The sequence below is a fragment of the Capra hircus genome, chromosome 13 (genome assembly GCF_001704415.2).
Source record: "Capra hircus breed San Clemente chromosome 13, ASM170441v1, whole genome shotgun sequence".
In the NCBI taxonomy this organism is placed as follows: domain Eukaryota; kingdom Metazoa; phylum Chordata; class Mammalia; order Artiodactyla; family Bovidae; genus Capra; species Capra hircus.
In genome coordinates this window covers 39,607,795-39,615,524 of record NC_030820.1, presented here as the reverse complement: position 1 = coordinate 39,615,524, position 7,730 = coordinate 39,607,795, and the positions used below count along the sequence as shown (strand labels likewise).

Below are 7,730 nucleotides of genomic sequence, written 5' to 3'. Positions count from 1 at the left end.
TGTAGCCCAAGTTTAGGCTCCAGTTCCACCCTTGCACCTATACTGCTTCCCCTCTGTCTGCTTCCGTCATGATAACTGTTGAGTCCCAGGGACACTTCTCATTCTTGCTCTGCCATGGTGCCTGGTCTCTGCAGCTGGCGGAGGCCCGAGTGCCGAACCCCTCGCCCCACCCTGCATCGGGGTCTGAATAGAGCCTGCCGGCCTGGCCTGCCTCGTGTGCATATCAGTCTCGCTCTCAGTCACCCCCAGGTGGATGTCCCCCAACCCCACTAGTTGCCTGGGTGACCCCTGGTTGCCTAGCATTTTATTTTATCAGTCAGACGGGCTTTCTGTCACTGGGGATCCGGGTCTATCACTACCCTTCCACACGTGGTCCACCAGGCTCCATCTCCCAGGCACCTCGACCCCTGTTCCAGCATCCATCCAAGTCAGCAGATAAAATTCTTAGATAAAGAACAATAAAACAATCCATTGTAACAACTGGCTCAGCTATGGGTAAAAAACACTGCCGTATTATTTGAACCAAATGACACCATCACTGAGAAATGGGTCACAAAAGGTGTTTCTCCATCTCCTTTTGCAAATTTGTGTTTTTGTCCCTATGTCCACCTACATCAGCGTTCACAGGCCTCACCCCACCGAGTGGATGTGACACAGGGAGTTTCCAAGGAAATAGAAAGGATTCTGACATGCTAACTAAGCCAATGAAGAGTATATTTTAAAATCAGTCTAGACACTTCCGTGGCGGTCCAATAGTTAAGACTGTGCATGCCAATCAATGCAGGGGGTACAGGTTCGATCCTTGACCGGGGAGTTAATATCCCATGTGCCTTGTGGCCAAAAAAACCAAAACATTAAACAGAAACAGTATAGTAACAAATTTAATAAAGACTTTAAAAATGGTCCACACATACACAAAAAAGTTTTTTAAAAAGATAAAATCAGCTCTTTTCCGGTTATCGCAATGTAGGGAACTATGAGCAGCAAAGTCTCCCTCGACACCCTCTACGAGGCGGTGCGGGAAGTCCTGCACGGGAGCCAGCGCAAGCGCAGAAAGTTTTTGGAGATGGTGGAGCTTCAAATCAGCCTGAAGAACTATGACCCTCAGAAGGACAAACATTTCTCGGGCACCGTCAGGCTTAAGTCCACTCCCCACCCCAAGTTCTCCGTGTGTGTCTTGGGGGACCAGCAGCATTGTGATGAGGCCAAGGCTGTGGATATCCCCCACATGGACATCGAGGCACTGAAAAAACTCAACAAGAATAAGAAACTGGTCAAGAAGCTGGCCAAGAAATATGATGCCTTTTTGGCTTCAGAGTCTCTGATCAAGCAGATCCCCCGAATCCTGGGCCCAGGCCTGAACAAGGCTGGCAAGTTCCCTTCCTTGCTGACCCACAATGAGAACATGGTGGCCAAAGTTGATGAAGTGAAGTCCACGATCAAGTTCCAGATGAAGAAGGTGCTGTGTCTGGCAGTGGCTGTTGGTCACGTGAAGATGACAGATGATGAGCTTGTGTACAACATCCACTTAACTGTCAACTTCCTGGTATCATTGCTCAAGAAAAATTGGCAGAACGTCAGGGCCTTGTACATTAAGAGCACCATGGGCAAGCCCCAGCGTCTGTACTAAGGCACAGCTTAATAAACCATACCAAACCAAAAAAAAAAAAAAAAAGATAAAATCAAAGAGTGTTCAAGGAAATAACCCTCAGTACCAAAATTATCTCACATCACAGAACAGAAACTAGCCACTAAAAATGAACTTTGACTGGAGGAAAAGCATATGCAAAATAGGTACTTACAAAATAGGAAAACAAAGCTATCAATAGCTTTTATCAGAAAAAACCTGGTTTGTGAGTCTGTGTCTGTGAATTTGAGCTGTTTCCTGAAGCTGATGGTTTGAGGTTTCTACAGAATCCTGGAAATCCACACTTTATCTTCACCATGAAAAGGAGCAGTGTGGGTCACCAACAAAGATGCATGCTTGGGTCACTTGCATCAGAAAGAAGTGACTTCTTTGGCGAGGAGAAAGGAAGCCAGGTGATGTCGACAGCTGAAGACCTGGAGGAGAGGGAGGAACTGCAGTGGGAAACGGAGGAGAAGGCTCTGCCCGTCAGGACACGGGGAGTTCTCCTGCCTGTCTCCTTCCTCCACGCAAGGACAGGAGGCCACTGAATACGCTGGCCATGAACCAAGGATGTCACCCCCAGCAGGGCAGGAGGCTCAAGCTGTCAAGGTACTACATTTAAAAAACTATAAATGTATATTCTCATACTGCGCTGAAAGTCGTTTAAACAAAAACCTCTGAGTACCCGGGCCCTGGCTGGCAGTTGTTGTCGTTCAGTTGCTCAGTTGTGTCTGACTCTGCGAGACCATGGACTGCAGCAAACCAGGCTTCCCCGTCCTTACTATCTCCCGGAGCTTGCTCAGACTCATGCCCATTGAGTCAGTGATGCCATCCAACCGTCTTATCCTCTGTTGCCCCCTTCTCTTCCAGGCTTCAATCTTTCCCAGCATCAGGGTCTTTTCCAAAGAGTCAGCTCTTCACATTCAGTGGCCAAAGTATTGGGAGTTTCAGCTTCAGCATCAGTGCTTCCAATGAATAGTCAGGGTTGATTTCCTTGAGGATTGACTGGTTTGATCTCCTTGTAGTCCAAGGGACTCTCAAGAATCTTCTCCAGCAACACAGTTCTAAAGCATCAGTTCTTCCTGATCTCCTGATATCAATCATCTTTTACCTACATCTAAGTCAGCAGTTTGCCAAGAACAAGGAGTCAAAGATGAATATTTTTTAAAAACAGTATGACTTTTTTTTTTTCATTTTAACCATCCTGGGAAACAAGATTTAGAAGCAAATGTGGGGTTACAATAAAATTGCCAAAAATCTTTCAGTTGAAACAAAGTATAGCAAAGTTGGCAGGAAGAAGAAGCAGAGCCCAGAACGAATTACCTAAGTCCAGGGAAGTTAAGGGGGCTTCACAGGTGGCGCTGTAGTAAAGAACCTGCCTGCCAATGCAGGAGACGCAAGAGACTAGGGTTCGATCCCTGTGTCAGGGAGATCCCCTAGCGGAGGAAATGGCAACCAGCTCTAGTATTCTTGCCTGGAAAAATCCTACAGACAGAGGAGCCTAGCCGACTACAGCCTATGGGGTCGCAAAGAGTTGGACATGACTGAGTGAGCACACACAGTGAAGTGAAGGAACTCGGGCAAACCACTCTGGTGACTCTAGGCCTTCTGGGCAGAGTATTTATTCCCTTGAAGCTGCCGGGCTGGGTGGTCTTTCCAGACGGGAGAGCCTCACATACAATGTGACTCTCTTGGGTCAGAGGCATTCTGCAAAGAGGACTGGAAGACGTTTTACCACTGTCGGACTCTTTATGACCCCATGGACTGCAGCACGCCAGGCCTCCCTGTCCGTCACCAACTCCGGGAGCTTGCTCAAACTCATGTCCATCAAGTCAGTGATGTCATCCAACCATCTCATCCTCTGTCGCCCCCTTCTCCTCCTGCCCTCAATCTTTCCCAGCATCAGGATCTTTTCCAGTGAGTCAGTTCTTCGCATCAGGTGGCCAAAGTATTGGAGCTTCAGCTTCAGCATCAGTCCTTCCGATCAATATTCAGGACTGATTTCCTTTAGGACTGACAGTAGAAGCCTGCTCTGAAAAGACGCGTTTTTTTCTGGTCCACACTGCCACCTGCTGGTCTAACCATCTCACTACATTAAGCATTTGGGGTTTCCAGTAGATTCAGTGGTTAGTATTAATATTTTATTCTAAGATTCATAACATGACTGAGCGACTGAACTGAACTAAGATTCATATACTTGTGACTTCCCTGGTGGTCCAGCGGCTAAGACTCAGAGCTCCCAATGCTGGGGCCCAGGTTACATCCTTGGTCAGGGATCTAGGTCCCACAAGCCACAACTAAGAGCTCACGTGCTGCAGCTAAGACCTGGCGTAGTCAGACAAATAAAAATAAACAAATATTTTAAAAATCCACATACTTGACATGTGACTTCACTCTATTTCCAATACACTTTAGGGAAACAGTTAATAAACCAACTCATCAAACACAAGTCAACTCATGTTGACTACGACGTGAAAGGAAAGAAGTCAAGAAGCTAAAAGTAACTCAGTGTCTCTAAGCTTCCCTGTCTCATTTGGATAATTAGTACCTACGCATGTCAGTGGTTAGATTGCCTGGTAATTACAGCCTACGTTAAACAGGTAAATCTGATAGCCCCACAAAGGCTGTTGATGAAATATCTCGGTATACAGCAGGAGCCCCATGGCAATTAGTGGGCTGTTACAGGGTTTTTATATATGCAAATAAATATTTAACAGGAAAATGTCTCTAGAAGACAGACAGCAGGTTCAGGGGAAGCGGTGATTTGTTACCAGCGTGGACTACTTTGGAGACTTCAGTGATGCAGGTAGGCAGGAAAATGTCAACGTGCATTTGGAACACCATATCAGAGGGGCCTTCGGAACCAGGATGTTCATTTATTAATAGCTGTCACACACATCACAGATTTGCAGTCCTTCAAAGGTTAATCACTTTTGTCCTCCCCTATAAGCCTGAATTTTTTTCTCTTCTCATCACCTATTGTGCATGCTGAGTCACTTCAGTCTTGTCTAACTCTTTTGAGACCCCATGGACTCATGGTAGCCCACCTCTGTCCATGGAGATTCTTCAGGCAAGAACACTGGAGTGGGATCCTCCCGACCCAAGGATCGAACCCACATCTCTTATGACCCCTGCATTGGCAGGCAGGTTCTTTCCCACTGGTGCCACCTGGGAGCATCACCTCTCACTGACACATAAATAAAAGGAAAGGCAAATGAGGAAGAAGAGAGAAAAGGGCAAGAAGAAAAACACAGAGGAAGTTCCCAGGGAACTGTTATACATCTGATACATGTAGGTGAAACTGCTACTCCCACTGTAAAAAATTCTGAGACAAAAAGGAGAAGCCTGTGTTTGCTCTTCTAACCAAAAGAAAAGCCGTAGGAAACGTTTGCAATGAATAGACAGCTTCTGACATTTTCTTTTTCTAATTTTTAAACTTTTTTTTAATTTGGACCATTTCATTTTAAAGTCTTTATTGAATTTGCTATAATATTCTTCTGTTCTTTTTGTGTTGGATAGTGGAGACTCTGTTAATATGGGAGCACATATGTGAGGCACTGGGAGAGTTGGTACTCACAGTTTTGGCCCCGAGGCACATGGGCTACCCGCTCCCAGACCAGGGATTGAACCTGCACGCCCTGCATTCGAAGGCGAAATCTTAACTGTTGGATGGCCAGGGAAGACCCTGGAGCTTCTGATAGTTTCTGGTGAATAGCGTATGTAAAACAAAATGGGGGATTTTCTAAAGGAATGGGATGGAGATTTGACCGAGTCACAGGCTCTGAAATAGTCAGAAAGCAGATCTTAAGGGAGAAAGCTGGTTCTATGTGGGCTGCCCGGAATGTGACTGCTCCTGGAACTGGAGCCTCCTCTACTTCTATTAAGATGATCAACAGGCCACCCTGAAGTTCTGAAATAAGAGTGACTTCTTCAGTGTCAAACCATCCCCACCTGCAGAAAAACAGGTCAGCAACATGGCATTGCTCTGCTTTCCCCGCAGATCAATGAAGCAGACCTCTCTATATAACCTGAGGGTCCTGAGACTTTTCTCTGCAAGTAGAATTCTTGTAAATCCAGTACTTTTCCTAGAGGTTTTTGAAAGGACTCCCTCGTGACAAATTCTGGCAAGCAAACGGCCCTGCCAGTTTTTCTGGGGGGATATCTGGGTTTCTCCTAGAGACACAGGCAACCTAGTTAAGTAAAAGTTCATGAACTTGAAAGAATGGTGGATACGGAACAGAGTGTGTGTTCCCGGAGGCTCAAGGGAGCAGGCTTCAGAGAGGAGGCACACAGTGTGCGATGGACAGGGTGTGCAGAGGGGACTCAGCATGGAGTCCCTTCCCTGCCCATGGGCCTCCCTGGCTGAGACAGAGGTCATCCCGGCTCCAGGCTGACTGTGACTCAGCTGTCCACTCTCCGGCCCCAGTTCCCATTTCCATACCCCCCCTTTCCGCAGCACCTAGGATGGGCTGAGTGCCCCACTTTGGGGCATATCCTGGGGCTCCTCCACTGTGCCCCACTGGATCACAGCTCTCCAGGGTTTTCTCAAGTCCAGGCTCTCCTCTGTAAGACTCAATCTTCCTTAACAACAGTCATCCACACTTGTTCTTTACAGGAGGATGTGTAAACTGCTTTTGCTAGTGGGAAATGCCCATGAACAAGACCACACTCCACAGACCTCCCCTTATCTTGGCACCTGCTGCTTGGAGGGCCTGGACTGATACATCCGGGAGGAGGAATTTGTTAGAAGAACATGGGGCAGACCGTAAGCTGTAAGGAAAACCCCAGCCAGTGTCCGGTAATCTAGGCACTGAAAACTAGCAGATGGTCAGTCAAGGCCCCATCATCAGCATGAACCTGTCCCAGCCCCTTTCTGCCTCACAGAACGGGAACTGACTGACCTCACATAGATATGACCTCGTGTAGGTCATCAACCCACCCTTGTCTGGTTTGTCAGGCCCTCCAAGACTGCCTGTAACAGGAAAGGATAGCCCCCTAAGGAGAAGTGGGAAAGAAGGAACAGCAGTGGGATGAACAAGGACGACCAGTGTCCTCACCATGCGTAGTCCAGGATGTTCTCTGCTGAGTCCTAAAGTGTCCATGTGGAGCCAAGCTCCACCGTGTCTGCCGCAGAGTCTGGCAGCGCCCTCACCGCTCACCTGTTCTTCTTTGTCTCAAAGCTTTCTCTGGCACACAATCGCCTGTCTCTCTGCGGGCCAGGAGAGCCTGGGAATGACCAGCAGCCAATGACTAGATAGACCCCTGATCCCTCATCCTTCCCGGGGACTCTCTCCACTGGCTCCCATAAGTACCAGTGGGTTTGATTGCCAGTGGCCTATGGTGATAACCTGCTGATAACACACCCATCACTGGCTACCCGCCTTTCCTGGGCTCATTTGCTCATTCACTCCTCAGAATCTCCTTCATCTCCCAAATATGTTACTTATACTCAAATCCTTGATTAGGGCCCGTGCTGGGGGACTGAATCGTGGTGCATTGATACCATGAGACATGTTGCAATGAGAATGAATGCTCCACAAGTGCATGCCACCGTGTCGGTGGATCACACATGCGTGATACAGAGTGAGTGAGGCCAGACGCAAGGGGACCCTCCCACCGAAGGGAGGCCCACTGACAAAAGGAGGAGGCAGAAACATAAATACATGATAATTTTAAAACAATCAAAACATACACAGAACACAATGAAAGATTCCACTTTCAGCACAAAAGGCCGGTGAAACCATGCTGTCAGTGGTCAGCTTTAGGGGCAGGTAGTGACTCCTGGTGGTACAAGAAAGGCATCTGGAAATGCTCTGCTTGTAGGTCTAGGTGCTGTTTACAAAGGTGGGTTTAATTTGAGAAAATCCATCAAGCTTGTGAGTGGGTGCTTAGTCATATCCAACTCTTTGTAACCCGATGGATTGTAGCTCACCAGACTTCCCTGCCCATGGAATTTTCGTGGCCAGAATACTGGAGTGGGTTGCTATTTCCTTCTCCAGGGGATCATCCTGACCCAGGGATCAAACCCGCATCTTTGGCGTCTTCTGCATTGGCAGGCGGATTCTTCTACCATTACCGCCACCTGGGAAGCCCCAGTGATTAC

General features: G+C 47.7%; 1 pseudogene across 1 annotated transcript; it reads left to right on the top strand.

The window, feature by feature from the left end:
- On the top strand, positions 952–1,684 carry LOC102181791 (annotated as a pseudogene). The gene has a single exon (XR_001296396.2). The product of XR_001296396.2 is annotated as a 60S ribosomal protein L10a pseudogene (transcript).